Here is a 17770-nt window from a genome sequence, read left to right as displayed (position 1 = left end):
CCTAGAATGATGAAGCAAAAACTGGACTTTAGAAATAATTTAGATATATTAAAAATAAAAATTAATATATCCCATTGACACAAGTATTCAGACATCCCACTCAGTACCTTTAGTAGCAATTTCAGCCTGGAGTTCCATAGGGTTCAATGTGACAAACTTCACACACCAGGATTTGGAATTTTTCTGCCAGTGTTCTCCTTAGAACCACTCAAGCTGTGTGAAGTTGAATGGAGATCCTCGATGGACAGCTATTTCCAGCTGATCTGTCTGAAGATATTCCATTGGGTTCAAGTCTGGCTACTGGCTTGGCAACTCAAGGACATTCCCAGAGTTGTTCCTAAGCCACTCCTGTGTTGTCTTTGCTTTGTGATCAGTGTCATTGTCCTTTTGGAAGGTCACCTCTGGAACATGTTTTCATTAAATGTCTCTCCGTTCTTTGCCCTGTTCAGCTTTCTCTCAAGCCTGACTAGTTTCAAAGCCTCCAGTTCCACAACATGATGCAGCCACTGCCATGGTTTACCAATGGAATTGTACAGTGCAGGTGATGAACCTGTTTTCCTCCAGACAGGGTTTCATCAGACCAGAGAATCTTGTTTCTCACAGTCTTTGAGCCCTTTAGGTGCCTCTCTGCAAACTGTGCCCATGTGCCTTTTACTGAGAGGTTTCTGTCTGGACATTCTGGCATGAAGTCCAGATCAGTGGAGTGTTACAGTGATGTCTGTCCTTTTGGAAGTTTCTCCCATTTCCACACTGGTTCTCATAATGACCACTGAGTTTTTGATGACCCCGCTTTCCAAGGCCATTGCTCAGTTTGGCCAGGCAGTCAGCTCTAGGAAGGGTCTGAGTTGTTCCCAATCTATTCCATTTCAGAATTGTGTCAGATATTGTGCCCTAGGCCATTCAGCCCAACAAAGCTTGCCAGCCCTATCCACTTATTTCTTCCCAAAAAACATCAAGTTGAGCTTTGAAAGTCCTTAACGTCTTACTGTCCACCACACTACTTGATAGCTTATTCCATGTGTCTATGGTTCTCTGTGTGAAGAAAAACTTCCTAATGTTGGTGTGAAATTTACCCTTAACAAGTTTTCAACTGTGTCCCTGTGTTCTTGATGAACTCATTTTAAAATCACAGTCTCGATCCACTGTACTAATTCCCTTCATAATTTTAACCACTTCACTAACGTCACCTCTTAATCTTCTTTTGCTTAAACTGTAAAGGCTCAGCTCATTTAATCTTTCCTCATAACTCATCCCCTGTAGCCCTGGAATCAGTGTAGTTGCTCTTCTCTGGACCTTTTCTAGCGTTCTGTCAGAGCACTGCTCATCACTTGTCCAATACAGTCCCCACAGTGAAGCATGGCGGTGGCAGCATCATGCTGTGGGGGTGTTTTTCAGCTGCAGGAACAGGACGACTGGTTGCAATCGAGGGAAAGATGAATGCGGCCAGGTACAGGGATATCCTGGACAAAAACCTTCTCCAGAGTGCTAAGGACCTCAGACTGGGCCGAAGGTTTACCTTCCAACAAGACAATGACCCTAAGCACACAGCTAAAATAACGAAGGAGTGGCTTCACAACAACTCTGTGACTGTTCTTAAATGGCCCAGCCAGAGCCCTGACTTAAACCCAATTGAGCATCTCTGGAGAGACCTAAAAATGGCTGTCCACCAACGTTTACCATCCAGCCTGACAGAACTGGAGAGGATCCCCAAATCCAGGTGTGAAAAACTTGTTGCATCTTTCCCAAGAAGACTCATGGCTGTATTAGCTCAAAAGGGTGCTTCTGCTAAATACTGAGCAAAGGGTCTGAATACTTAGGACCATGTGATATTTCAGTTTGTCTTTTTTAATAAATCTGCAACAATTTCAGAAATTCTTTTTTTTGTCTGTCAATATGGGGTGCTGTGTGTACATTAATGAGGGAAAAAAATAATTTAAATAATTTTAGCAAATGGCTGCAATATAACAAAGATTGAAAAATTGAAGGAGGTCTGAATATTTTTCGTACCCACTGTATATTCATCCAATATCTATGAAATTTACAATTAATATTGTTTAACTTTATTCCTCTTTTATATATGTTTAATTTTTATAAGCATTTCTTGAACACATAAGTTCTTTTGTAGCTTAATCATGTCAATCTTGCCTCAGTTTCTGAATTTCTTTTAACGTCTGAATATTTTTTCATTATATTGTGTATTGTGTTCCTGTTTGCTTTATAAAGCTCCTCCTGATTGCCACTGTATAAAATAAAGACCTACTGACTGATAATCAAATCTCTCAAAGGCATGAAGTACAACTCTTGTGATCTGTCCGCGCCTTTCAGAGAGCAAGCGGCGTTGAATCAGCACTTTGACACATGACTGCCAAGCACAAGGCCATCATCTCTTCCGGCCCGAGACATTTTTTGAAAGGGCAGATGACAAGACCAATGCCTGAACTGAAAAGCCTCTTTTGTGTTATCCTCCATCTCATTCACTTTTGTACGGTCACTGAGAGGAAATAGGTTGTAGCATGCAGAGACAGCCATACAGATGAATTTTATGCACACAAAGTACAAACCCTAGACTGCAGAACTTTACTTTATATAGTGCCTTTTACAGCCAAAGCATCTTATACAATCTCATTGGCAGAACTGAAGCAAATACACACAGAATGATGGACTTGGTTGGATTTGGTTTGCAGTGTGCTAAGCTGGCACCATACATGTCCACTCCAGGGTTTCCAGTCCAGGGCTAGCAGCAGCATGCAGTGTATGGCTAAGCACTCAGACTCTGTGGTTCTTCCATGACGCTTACACGCAGACATGCATTCTCAAATTCACAGAGCCTGGCAGCAGAATGAACAACGCCAGACACTTTTGTCATGCATGCAGACCTATTCATACAAGTCAGAATTACTCCCACACCACCATTATACTGTATAAATACAATTATGAAACAATCATAATTTAGCTGCTAAGGGTTTAAGGATGGTGTTTACAATGGAACGACGTCATTTTTCATATTTATAGCGATCACTCTAGTAACTCACTGCCCTGTGTGACACAGAGTGCATCACTTCACCTGCCAAGGTCCAGTTGGTGAAATACAAGACCACCTGGTATATGTTTCAATCATCAACTGCTTTAGGGTTAATGTTAAATGTAGAAATCCGTATTTTAAATTAATAAGGCTCAAGCGCAAGCACTAAGTCATTGTATGACCCTGAACAAGCCATTTTACCTCCCACCCCTCATGCTGTAGGGAATATGGAAACAATTTGATAATAAGCGTGGAGTGTTTACCGTGGAATGGCACTATATAAAATCACAATGATCTACATTTGTCCTTAACTCCCCACCTGCTCGGCTCAATTTAATGAAATATGAGAACAGCTGTAAAGTACTTCATGTGCCCTGCATTAATAACTCCAGAAATGCACAATATAAATTCACAAGGGACCACTGCTAACTCATTTTCTGAGCCCGCATGAGCCACTGAAATGTCACAGCCCACATTATGGAAATGTGTTACACAAATAATTCCTTTAAAGTGTCATAGAATAGTTTCTCTATATAAAATAACAAAAATCCTTCCCCATCACTAACTTGCCTGTATGGTCTCAGGAAGATTCTTCACCTTGTGAGCACCTGGGGGTGTACGGCTCCCCAAACACACCAGACGCAGGCACAAGTGTTGCGCTGCACATGTTTATTGTGTGTGACAAATGTTCCCCAAGTTCCCACACCTGCAGTACAGTCCACAGTCCACAGTATAGACAATACACACCAAAACCCTTGGCTTCACTTCTCTTCCTCTTTCCTTCTCCGCTCCTCCATGTAACCATTGTCCTCCTCTTCCTCCATTCCTGCTCCTGGAAAGAAGGTGGGCAGCTCCTTTTATGCTGTACCTGGGAGTTCTCCAGGTGGCTTATTAGCGAGATCTTGAAGTCCTCCCAGGTGTGATGGTAGCCCCGACAAAATAGGGCTCTGGAATTCCTACAGCAATTGCTGGTGGCACCCCTGGAACCCAACAGGGCTGAACCGACAAATATGAAGTCCCATAAGGCCCTGTGGGATCTGAGGCACTTTTGCATCCCAGTAGGGCTGCCAAATAGCAGCTCAGGGGAGATTGCACCCCTTCCTAAGCCATCTCCCTCTGTCCTTCCATTATGGAGGTGTTCCGGTAATGGCACCAGCCGCCATCCTTCAGAATCTGTTGTGACTTAATTACAAAAATATAAAATGCCCTAGGATGATTTTAAAAATAAAGACACTATATAAAAAAGCTTAGTGGTTCTAGGCAGAAAGATACTTTATTAATCCCAAGGGGAAATTCTACAATCCCTGCTAACTCGGTGTGCATCAATGTAATGCTGTTGGAAAATTGTGCCTTTACACTACGCTAAATAAGACTCATAATATTTAATTACTGTGTTTTCGTTACGTGTATTTTTATTTTACGGTTGCTTAGATGACTCCTAAATTGTGCGCTTAGAGCATCTGTAACCGAAATAGCAAGCAGGTACAAATGACCTTTTTAGCTCATTAATATTCATGAGGTCGTTTCCAAGATTATCAAGTGTGGGATTAGATAAAATTTCGGGGTGTATGCACAATAAATATAAAGGAATTCTGGGAAAATAAGTATGAATTGTTTAAAGAGTGTCATTGTTCATTAGAATGTATATGCTTACATTTAGATAAAGTAATCAGCATGCTTATGCTTGTATTAACCCTTGGCTTCTGTTAGACTGTGTTGCCCTTTCAAAGGAAGAAATCAGCATACGAAAGCCTGACAGGAGCAGCCATTCCTTGGTTTTGCTCAGGTATTCTGAAGTGTAGCGCTTTTAGGGGAAGCATTCTGAAGGCACATAGACACGTAACTGAATCCCAGCAGGGACGCCTCGTGAGCAGAATGGCTTGTAGCCCCCTGGTAAGGTATCAACATTGAGGTAGCCAGCCTTGGCCTGGGTTGAGATATTCCTGCTTTGTATTTGATCTGATTGTAATTAACCTGTAACAATATAATGGTCCATGGAATTACCAAACTAGTCCAAATACCATAGCTGCTTTAGCGTTGTTACTCTCACTGCACCTTCTTCTTCTTCTTTCAGCTCCTCCCGGTTGGGGTTGCCACAGCGGATCATCTTTTTCCATATTACTCTCACTGCAGCACTCGGAGCAGCTGATCGGAAAGAAAATTATTGGTATACAGCATCAAGCACACGCTGCCTCAGCCATACTTTCTATTTGGACTGTTTCTCACACAGCAAACGCTTCAAAACCTTTCCTGTATGGACCTCATGGTTCAGAAAGAGTTTCATCCTAAGAGCTCTAAACGCACTCTATCAGTCCAACAGTTGCTCCTTGTAGAACAATTCGTACTTTATAAGTACAATCACCTCATTGTAAACTTGAGATACAGTTATAATATCGCACAACCTGAGCCAGTTTATAAAGCGCGTATTTACATATGATGACGATATCATTTTAAAGATGAAATGCTGCAAAATGTGTATTATATTATACAGATAAAACTAACTTCATTTAAAGAATCTATATTGTCAATAATTAAAGGACACGGTGTTGCTACACTAGCAAGGATCTGGCGCTCCGTTCACGGATTGTTCCTGCCTCGCACTGTACAGTATGCTTCACTGGAACTGGCATGAAGGATAGAATAATTAAACATGTGCTACGAAGATATTTAAATGTTCCTTAAAAGTTTTGAAAAATCGACATTATAAGCTTACAGATGGTTTAACGTCTATTACAGAGCTGATTGTATGGCGATCAGTTACTTGGAGAAAGAAAGGTAAGGACAGGAATTGGGGGTTAGTACGTTTGAAAGAGACAGCACTGCTGCAATAAATTCATCGAAGGTTGCGCACAATCACTGCGCCACCGTGTTCCCATGTTTAAAAACATGCTTTAACTTCTATCATCATGAAAATTATATCAAGTATACATCTCAGTATTTTAATTATTTAGAGAGCTGTAATATTACAATTGTAAAGGATTCTGTGTCCTGACGGAGGAAGACAAAACCCGGAAGCACGTAGTAATTCACACACAGAGCACATAGAAGATCAAATACAAAACAAAGTATTTAACGTGCTACTTTAGTTCCGATGGGATTTGAGAAACTAGAAAATTAAACAATTTTAAGATGAAGTTTATGATGTTCTACTTTAATGACAAAATAAACTACGTGATTAAAGTGGACATTTCATGCTTTTTCCCCACCGTGTGCCTTTTTTTTCTCTGTACCCTAATAAGCTTTCGTATGACACTCAGACGGTTGGCTACAACTTGCTTTTTCACAGCGACTTTGATATGTGACAGCCTCTTTTTTATTTCGGGCACTGTGCGACTTTGTGAACGTGAGTTTTCGAGTTTCTCCAACATGCTATGTCACTCGGTCAACTTCCTTTTGTTGTTTATTCCATTGTTTAAACCAACAAATAGTATGTTTTTCTTTGCCTTCACTTGGTATTTGCTGAAATTCTATTTTCCCCCATGCTTTTCCCATTGTCTTTTCACAGAATGAGGAGCTTAAGGGCTATTTATATTGATTTTCATATTCAAAGAGGCGTAATTCTGGGAGGAGTTGGTGTGGGACAGCAGGCGTTTGCACGTGTGTTATTTTTCACGCTGACCGGGATTTATGTAGCAGAAGAACGTGGAAGTTGGCGAACACACAGATTCCTGCATCTGGATTTTTCTGTGCGTACGCACATTTCAGCTTTTGTGCTTACGTCATGCTATAGTGTGAATTCTACGCACGCCGTTATGCATGAGGTCCTTGGTCTCTCCTCTGCCTCTGCCTTTGGAATCAGATTTGACAACACTGTCGGAGGCCTCATCAACTAATGTTTAACCACATAGCCCCAAAAACTTGAAATAATGAAAAGGAGTAAATGTAAAGCCTCGTAAAAAGATGTATAAAACATAGTTCATCTTCAGTTGAATGTTCACGTGCAATGGCAAATCCTAGTGACTGCCATTTTTTTCAAAATTTAGCTTTTTTAGTTTTTGGAGTTACTAGGTTTTTCCTGATGTTATAAGGTAGTGGTGATGGGCAAATATGTCCTCATTCTGGTCATAGCATGATGGAAAAAGCTTGTATGTACACAATATATTACATACTGCAAGACAAAAACCTAACAACTTCACTGACCAATGAGGGATGACCGCCTACCAATGAAAATGTCGGATTACAATCACGTGATTTAAATGCTGCAACTACGTGATTTAAATGGCAGGTGATGTTCATTTGTGAAAAAAACAATATTGTGTATGTGAAGCTCATGAAAAATTAAATCCAGAGAGCGTTAATTATAGGGGTAACATCATTTTCTCAATTTGCCAAAAACTTGAAAGATGTGACATACTAGGTTTTTCCATTGTTGGTGAGAATGTCTACCTCCATTTTCCAAACGTCATTCCATATCACATCTTCTTATGCTCTCATACCTGCATCCCCACTCAAAATGAAACACCACAGCTTTAACCTTCACTCCCAAATAATGGGACAAAGGAAAAACTGTCCCTAAATACATACGTGAAGACTGTATCTCCATTTTGACTAAGCCTTACTAATGAAAGTCATAGTTCTTCCTTTCCATGAATTCAGTCTCCGCTCTGTTACTCTTAGTTTTTCTTCCCACTTTCTCTTGCCACTTCCTGTCCAGGAAAAATCAGTTCCTAAGACCTTTATGCAAGTCGTGTTAACTGAGAGTCCACCCATTCCTAAAGATCATTCCTCCTTAACTTGGAACTTCTTGGCTCCTGTAAAAGCTCAAAAGTATCAAAAATTTGATTTAAATCATCTATAATAAACAGGGACATATAACCTGCATATTAAAATACCTTCAATCTCATTCCTCCACTCCCAGGTAGGACTAGGCCCACAATATCCTCCTTTTTCCTAAAACCCTCTACCACTGGTTCTATATACATAACATACACAAAAAGGGAGAGAGGGCAGCCTTGGTGCCCTCCTCTCACTTCTGCTATCCATCTACTGAGATACCCGTTATTTTAATACCCACACCCCTATACATTGTTTTTAACCATCTAATGAATTGAGTCTGCCGTGGGCTGGCGCCCTGCCCGGGGTTTGTTTCCTGCCTTGCGCCCTGTGTTGGCTGAGATTGGCTCCAGCAGACCCTCATGACGCTGTAGTTAGGTTATAACGGGTTGGATAATGGATGGATGAATTGAGTCCCAAAATCAAACTTTTCCATTCAATCCTTTTCAAGCATTTTCTTGACCAAGGTTACCCAAGATCAAGGTGGTTTTAGTGTCTTCTACGCATTTAAGCCAAATTTCAATCTATCCTTATACTTTACTCCACAAGTTTGGTCCTGGCTTTCAACCAATATGATATTACTTTACAGTTGACACAAACTAAAGTTTTTATTCTCCAATTTCTCAAATCTGCTCCCCGTGGTAGGACACCATTTAAAACAGAAAGACTCCATCCCCACCGATGACTACCTGCGTGACCCTGAGTGAGTCGCTTCTCCTGCTATGTTCTAATTATAAATACGTGTGAACAATTCCTTAAAATGGCGAGCACCAACTATGTAAACTCTCGCTGGTGTCATCTCCACCACCAGCTTGTCTTGTGGCTATGCATACAGTAAGTCACGTCATATGCCCATACTCACAGGGGAAACATACAGAATAACTGATTTCTCCTGTAAAGGGATGGTGGTACATAAAACCCCAAGGGGTCTTTGCCCCAACCCACTCTGAATGTGTCACTTTACCTGCTGTATTCCGGGGACAATTACTCCTTACAGGACTTTTTCAGTGCATTGGGATGGTGTTCACTACAGAAGAGCACATCTTTAAGTCCTTCCACTAACATCCTGTGTGGTCCTAAATGACTTAAGTATCGTGCATGCATCAAAAAGCATCTGGGCTTAATCTACTGCAAACAGTTTCTCAACATGAATCCTTCAAAATGTCTTGACATAATGTTAACTATTTAAAGGTCCTATATAAAAAGGTCAGCCCATGCTGGAAACAAATAGAGCATGTCTGCGGTATTTCAGGGAAACAATTCACGTATTTATTACTGCTCAGCTGAACAAACCAGCTTCCCTTCACCTCAAAGACATAAAAAGAGAGCAGTGTGACGTTGTCAGCCTCAGATTGGCTTTTTCCATTTCAAAGTTCTATGCCATGGGAGCTGAATGCTGCAGACAGTGACCTTTCAGATTCTCAAAGATAAGGGAGTCACATTCCTTTCTGAGTAAAAAGATGAGCTTCATTTTGGTCTGTAATCCATTCTACTTTGACTGAAGAAACACACCCCGATAGCCACTTTGAAATGTCATTATCTCTATATTATAAAATCCAACATCTGTCTGTCTGCTTTTCACAATAGAACTACTTCATGGATTTAGGTTGGGTTTTTTTCTATAATTTGCTTGAACATTCTGGTTGATTTTGTAGTATTATACAGTGGTGTGAAAAACTATTTGCCCCCTTCCTGATTTCTTATTCTTTTGCATGTTTGTCGCACAAAATGTTTCTGATCATCAAACACATTTAACCATTAGTCAAATATAACACAAGTAAACACAAAATGCAGTTTTTAAATGATGGTTTTTATTATTTAGGAGAAAAAATCCAAACCTACATGGCCCTGTGTGAAAAAGTAATTGCCCCTTGTTAAAAATAACCTAACTGTGGTGTATCACACCTGAGTTCAATTTCCGTAGCCACCCCCAGGCCTGATTACTGCCACACCTGTTTCAATCAAGAAATCACTTAAATAGGAGCTGCCTGACACAGAGAAGTAGACCAAAAGCACCTCAAAAGCTAGACATCATGCCAAGATCCAAAGAAAATCAGGAACAAATGAGAACAGAAGTAATTGAGATCTATCAGTCTGGTAAAGGTTATAAAGCCATTTCTAAAGCTTTGGGACTCCAGCGAACCACAATGAGAGCCATTATCCACAAATGGCAAAAACATGGAACAGTGGTGAACCTTCCCAAGAGTGGTCGGCCGACCAAAATTACCCCAAGAGCGTAGAGACGACTCATCCGAGAGGTCACAAAAGACCCCAGGACAACGTCTAAAGAACTGCAGGCCTCACTTGCCTCAATTAAGGTCAGTGTTTACGACTCCACCATAAGAAAGAGACTGGGCAAAAACGGCCTGCATGGCCAATTTCCAAGACGCAAACCACTGTTAAGCAAAAAGAACATTAGGGCTCGTCTCAATTTTGCTAAAAAACTTCTCAATGATTGCCAAGACTTTTGGGAAAATACCTTGTGGACTGATGAGACAAAAGTTGAACTTTTTGGAAGGCAAATGTCCCGTTACATGTGGTGTAAAAGGAACACAGCATTTCAGAAAAAGAACATCATACCAACAGTAAAATATGGTGGTGGTAGTGTGATGGTCTGGGGTTGTTTTACTGCTTCAGGACCTGGAAGGCTTGCTGTGATAGATGGAACCATGAATTCTACTGTCTACCAAAAAATCCTGAAGGAGAATGTCCGGCCATCTGTTCGTCAACTCAAGCTGAAGCGATCTTGGGTGCTGCAACAGGACAATGACCCAAAACACACCAGCAAATCCACCTCTGAATGGCTGAAGAAAAACAAAATGAAGACTTTGGAGTGGCCTAGTCAAAGTCCTGACCTGAATCCAATTGAGATGCTATGGCATGACCTTAAAAAGGCGGTTCATGCTAGAAAACCCTCAAATAAAGCTGAATTACAACAATTCTGCAAAGATGAGTGGGCCAAAATTCCTCCAGAGCTGTAAAGACTCATTGCAAGTTATCGCAAACGCTTGATTGCAGTTATTGCTGCTAAGGGTGGCCCAACCAGTTATTAGGTTCAGGGGGCAATTACTTTTTCACACAGGGCCATGTAGGTTTGGATTTTTTTCTCCCTAAATAATAAAAACCATCATTTAAAAACTGCATTTTGTGTTTACTTGTGTTATATTTGACTAATGGTTAAATGTGTTTGATGATCAGAAACATTTTGTGTGACAAACATTCCAAAGAATAAGAAATCAGGAAGGGGGCAAATAGTTTTTCACACCACTGTAGTTCACACGCGGTAGTGATTTGTTCTCGCAAATCCGAGAGAGAGGCTTTGGGCTGAGGGGAGGGAGAAGAGTGACGTCAGGAATGGGGTGCCACGTGGGACCCTCCTCACTCACGCGCCAGCCTCTGTGCGAGTCGTTCTATCTCTCACCACGTGTTGGAACGCACCTTGCCTCCTCTTAGTTAGTGATACCTGCTTGTTTATTGATTTTTTTCCTGTTTCACTACTACACAGGCGGAGCCGTGGGGAACAGCTGGTCGCTTATAAATGACTATTTACTATGATCTTTCTATCGTCATCCTTTTCCTGTCACCTTCTCACCTGTAGAAGTGTATTCATCTTGGTGCAACAGATCTGATCTCCAGATCTGTCTATCTGTCATACAAGTACAAAAATTTCAGATGACAGCTTTGAAATTTCAGCACTTTTTTGAAAATGACCATTTTCGAAGATCTTCTAGTCGCTGCCCTTTTTCTGTCACATTCTCATTAGTTTCAGTATAAAGAACTGACTACCATGTCAATCAACCATGAAAATCAAATGTAAAAGGAAGTCTTAATAATCTTAACAATAATACATTTTAGCATCTCTTTTAAACTACCTTTTTAATAATAATAATAATTATTATTATTTGCATTTATACAGTATAGTGCTTTTCTCACTACTCAAAGCGCTCAGCAATTGCAGGTTAAGGGCCTTGCTCAAGGGCCCAACAGAGCAGAGTCCCTTTTCTGATATTTTGCTGTCTCCAATCATTTCTTGCCACCTTTTCAGATGTAGAGCAATGTTCATTTTGGAGGAAAGGGTTGAGCATTAGACTCTGCAATAAAAAGAAACTCCCAACAACTGCTGTGTATTTTCAACATCTCTTTTCCTGTCACCATGCCTTTCTTGCCACCTTCACACCAACACGCATTTATTTTAGAATAAAGAGCTAAGCATCAAGTCTATCCATCATGAAGATTTCTGTGTAGCCTCTTTGAAATTTCAGTATCTTCTGTAAATTAGCATTTTGTTTAAATTTATTCTATCATGTTGTTTTCTTTTCACCTGTACCTCCATCTGATAATCTCTTCTCCAGTGCTTTTAGAGGGCTTCTGTTATTCCATGCATCAAAACTGCCATTCCTGGAGAAACAGTCAAGAAACCAGGCCCACTGGGATCATCAGAATTAATTGTGAACGCTGTAAATCGCTGCTGACTAATCAGTACAAGAAAACTTCTACATATGATGTACCACTTCATGTGTCTTATGCAGGACTTCAACCCATTTGGGAGTCCCCTCCTATTTTTGTCCCTCTAGACCCAAAACATTTTTAGGCCATTTTTGGACCATATTTTGTGCAGGAAATTACATTCTTATGATAAAGAGTAAACCAATAAGTGTCTTCAGAAAAAATAATCAGAAGACCTTAAAGTTGTACATGCCACATCAACCAACCCCAGGGGTTTTCCCTCTAATGGGATATGGGAGGTTAAAGCTATAAAAACAGGATTGGTAATATAGGCATGTGGAGTGTCGTTTCATGCCATTTGGAGATTACCGATCATGAATATGATAATATTTTTGATAGTACTGGTGGTGGGCGGCATGGTGGCGCAGTGGGTAGTGCTGCTGCCTCGTACAGTCAGGAGACCCAAGTTCGCCTCCCAGGTCCTCCCTGCATAGAGCTTGCATGTTCTCAAGGCGTCTGTGTGGGTTTCCTCCCACAGTCCAAAGACATGCAGGTTAGGTGCATTGGCGATTCTAAATTGTCCTTGGTGTGTGTGCCCTGTGGTGGGCTGGCACCCTGCCCAGGGTTTTTTTCCTGAATTGCACCCTGTGCTGGCTGGGATTAGTTCCAGTGGACCCCCATGACCCTTTAGATAGGATATAGTGGGTTGGATAATGGGTGGATGGATGGATTACTGGTGGTCCTTACCCTCTAAAAGCCACTCCAGGAATTTTAAACATTACAATTTTCAAAAAAGGCCTGAAGTGTACAAAAATAATGTTATTTTTAATCTTGATCTTTTTACTTGCCATCTATCCTTCTATGGGCCTAAATCATAGGGTGAAAAATGACCAATTTCTATTACAACCTGAAAATATTTAGACTGTAAACATTTAAAATGAATCACACATTTTAATTTTTCATTTATTTGATGCAACTGTTCTTGTTCACTTCAACCTTATGAAGTAAATTGTTACATTTCTTTTGAACACCCCAAATTAGGGTAGTTCATGCTAATCACACAAAAATCTAATTAAAATTAAAACTAATTATCTAAAATGTAATCTGATCTAATTCCAAAACACAAAACCAAAATTCTTATCAAAGATGCCTGCGCTTGGTTCTGCTTCAGCCTCACTACAAACCAAGAGTGAAGGCGCTACCTACAACCACACGCTCATTCAGGAAGTGGTCCCCTGAGGCAGAGCAGGCTCTGAGAGACTGCTTTGTAACTACAGACTGGGATATCCTGCAGAGATCACATATTGAGAACATTGAGGAGGTTGTTGAATGCACAACTGATTACATCAACTTCTGAATGGACATTGTAGTTCCAGTAAGATCAGTACGCTGCTATGCTAACAACAAGCCATGGATTACAAGTGACATCAAAGGCCTTTTGAACCAGAAGAAAAGGGCTTTTAAAGGTGGTGATCAGCATGAGTTCAAGCGCGTGCAGAAGGAACTCCGAGTCCAGCTCAGGGCAGCGAAAGAGCAGTACAGGAGAAAGCTGGAGCTGAAGTTGCAGAATAACAGCATGAAGGAAGTGTGGGATGGGATGAAGATTATCACTGGCTGCAGCTTGAAGCGGGGTGCCGCCATCGAGACAGACGTGGAGAGAGCAAACCAAATGAACAACTTCTTTAATAGGTTTGATCACAGTAACCCACTCTTACCTCGGAGTACTGCATCCTCCAACCATCCTTCTGCTGATACCAGCATAGGTGAGACATCCCCACCCACAATTACAGCAGCCCAGGTGAGCAGAGAGCTGAAAAGACTTTGTGCCAGCAAAGCAGCGGGTCCAGATGGAGTATCGCCACGACTGCTGAAGGCCTGTGCGTTGGAACTGGGGAGTCCTCTATAGCGCATCTTCAACCTGAGCTTGGAGCAGGGGAGAGTCCCAAGGCTTTAGAAAACATCTTGCATCACCCCAGTCCCAAAGGTATCACGTCCTAGTAAGCTGAATGACTTCCGGCCTGTCACTCTGATGTCACATGTGATGAAGACCATGGAGCGGCTGCTGCCTCACCACCTTAGGCCACAGGTCCGCCACGCCCTCAGCCCTGTGCAGTTCGCATACCAGGAGAAGGTGGGAGCGGAGGATGCCATCATCTATATGCTACACTGATCCCTCTCCCACCTGGACATAGGCAGTGGTACTGTAAGAATTATGTTTTTGGACTTCTCTAGCACCTTCAACACCATCAAACCTCTGCTCCTTAGGGACAAGCTGACAGAGATGGGAGTAGACTCACACCTGGTGGCATGGATCGTGGACTATCTTACAGACAAACCTCAGTATGTGCATCTTGGGAACTGCAGGTCTGACATTGTGGTTCGCAACACAGGAGCGCTGCAGGGGACTGTACTTTCGCCGGTCTTGTTCAGCCTATATACATCAGACTTCCAATACGATTCGGAGTCCTGCCACGTGCAAAAGTTCGCTGATGACACTGCTATTGTGGGCTGTATCAGGAGTGGGCAGGAGGAGGAGTATAGGAAGCTAATCAAGGACTTTGTTAAATGGTGTGACTCAAACCACCTAAAACTGAACACCAGCAAAACCAAGGACCTGGGGATTTTAGGAGACCCAGGCCCCTCCTGGACCCCGTGATCATCAGAAGTGACTTTGTGCAGCGGGTGCAGACATATAAATACCTGTGGGTGCAGCTGGATGATAAATTGGACTGGACTGCCAATACTGATGCTCTGTGCAAGAGAAGACAGAGCCGACTATACTTCCTGAGAAGGCTGGTGTTCTTCAACATCTGCAATAAGATGCTGCAGATGTTCTATCAGACGGTTTTGACGAGTGCCCTCTTCTACATGGTGGTGTGCTGGGGACACAGCATAAAGAAGTGGGACGCCTCACACCTGAAGAAACTGGTGAGGAAGGCAGGCTCTATTGTAGGCATGTAGCTTGACAGTTTGACATCTGTGGCAGAGCGATGGGCACTGAGCAGGCTCCTGTCAATCATGGAGAATCCACTGAACAGGATCATCTCCAGACAGAGGAGCAGCTTCAGCGACAGACTGCTGTCACCATCCTGCTCCACTGACAGACTGAGGAGATCATTCCTCCCCAACCTAATGTGACTCTTCAATTCCACCTGGAGGGGGCGTAAACCTTAACATTATACAAAGTTATTGTCTGTTTGACCTGCATTTTTATCACTCTTTAATTTAATATTGTTTTTTATCAGTATGCTGCTGCTGGAGCATGTGAATTTCCCTTTGTGATTAATAAAGTATCTATCTATCTATCTATCTATCTATCTATCTATCTATCTATCTATCTATCTATCTATCTATCTATCTATCTATCTATCTATCTCAAAGAAATAAACAGCTGTATAAGGTGTATAAGACTAATAACTCCAAAGTGAACCATAGGGCGTATGAGAACATGAGAGCAACCATCAAGAAGGATATCAGGGAGGCTAAAAGACATTTTGAGAGAAATATAGCAGATAAGGCGAAAGACGACACTAAGAGTATCTTTTAAGTATTTTAATAGTAAAAGAACAGTCGAGGAAGAGGTAAAGTGCATCAGGAATAGTAAAGGGAATTAACAGATACAGACAGTGAAATAGCAGATGCTGTAAAATTGCATTAAAAAAACACCTCTGGAAAAATCAGCATTGTAGACACAACCAATGAATCAGGTGGAAAGGCAGATTTTCAGTTCAAAAGCTCCATGTCACGTGAATGTGTTTACTGTTTATACTCTGTGCTACTTCTTCATGAAGTATTTATTTTGTAGATATTTTAGAAGAAAAAATTGTTTTGCACTTTGTAAGCAGACAAATTGGATGACTTGACATGGGAGTTATGTGACATGAGTAACTGGAGATTTTTTTTTGTTTTAGAAAGTTTTGATATTGTTTTGGCATCATAAACACTTATTCTGTCAGAATTTTTTTTTTGCCCGTTCTCTATGAAAGCATAGGATCAAATTTTTTTCTGTGGCATTTCAACAAACTAAATGGGGTAAGTGGCATATAACAAAATACATTTTTGGTGGGTCCCAAGGCATGCAGGTTAGGTGAACTGGCAGCACTAAATTGTCCCCAGTTTGTGTTTGGTGTGTGGGTGTGCCCACTCTGCAATGGACTGGTGCCCTGTACAGAGTTTGTTCCTGCCTTGTGCCCTATGCTAGCTGGGATAGGCTTCAAGCATCCCCCACTACCCTGATCTGAATTAAGTGGGCTCGAAAATGACATGACATGAAATTTTTGGTGGAATATTCCTTCAGTGTGCTTTTTGTAATGAACACGTGTTGAGTTAAAAGGATAAATGGGTAGTTACAATTTGGGAGATTCATTTTAAGAGCTGGGTGTTTTGGCATTAAATGTATGGACCAGACTAGCAGAAAGAATGAGAGAAAGAAGAGGCCGGGCTGTCACAATGGCCAAGCTACTCACATCAAATGGAACCCCACCAGACCCAATGGAGGCTTGAAAAATGAATATAAGTGCCGAGGAGCGCAGAGAGAAAACTATAGGGGACAGGCAGTCAACTGCCCAAAGCTAAAACAATATAACCAGTAAAACTAGATTTTCTACCTCTTTTTGGGATTGATGGGGCTGGCAGTTGTAGATAATCATGTTTGTTAATAAATTGTGCTGAGTCAACATATTTAGAATTAAGCCTATTGTTGAATCTTGTTTTGAGTGTTAAAAGCTGACTTGTAGTGTATAAACAGGACTCTCAAAAAACAGTATTTATTTTTCAGATATGTCAATGTGGTACAAAACAAAATGGCATATTCTCTGAATCGGTTGTGATTATATACATATTAAAAGTGATCACGACTGCCTGGGGTGTTCTGTTTAGTGTCACCCAACGCCAGTCTCACAAAGCACTTCATTGCGATTGGAGTGAACGGCACAGGTCTGTAGTCATTCAGACAGTCCACTTTATTTCATTACGCACAGAGATAATGATTGTCCTTTTGAAGCAGACAGAGACCAGAGATTACTTGTGCATGCAAGTGAGAATTTCACTTTACTCTCTACAAGTGACAACAAGGACACTTCTATTACAGTATACACACCCTTATTATATACAAGGGTAAGTCCAAAATTATCTGCACTTTTCATTTGGGTTGGCTGTACAGCTTTCCCTGCACACACGTGGAAACATTGTGTGTCTGCGATCACAGTGGTAAAGTTTCAGCCTCGATCAGTCAGTTTATCTTGTTGTTTTCTAGAAGTAAACAGGGCTACTCTGCTCTTTGTTTTCACCAAAGATGAACAGCATGCAGTGGTCCCCTTTTTAGGGGCTGAAGGTGTATCTACAGAAAGCTTTCTGATCAATATGGAGACAGAGTTTAATCACCGGTGGATTGATTAGGAATGGATCGAGAAGTTAAAAAACGGTTAGACAAGTGTTAAGCACCAAGAAGGAGCAGCACACTCTCACACATGAACAAAACTGACAACAACATCAAGTAGCTTACACCATGATTCTGATGATCCAGAAAAA

The sequence above is a fragment of the Polypterus senegalus genome, chromosome 8 (genome assembly GCF_016835505.1).
Source record: "Polypterus senegalus isolate Bchr_013 chromosome 8, ASM1683550v1, whole genome shotgun sequence".
NCBI classification, from domain to species: Eukaryota; Metazoa; Chordata; class Cladistia; order Polypteriformes; family Polypteridae; genus Polypterus; species Polypterus senegalus.
The sequence above is the reverse complement of the archived record's forward strand: the minus strand, read 5'-3'. Positions refer to the sequence as shown.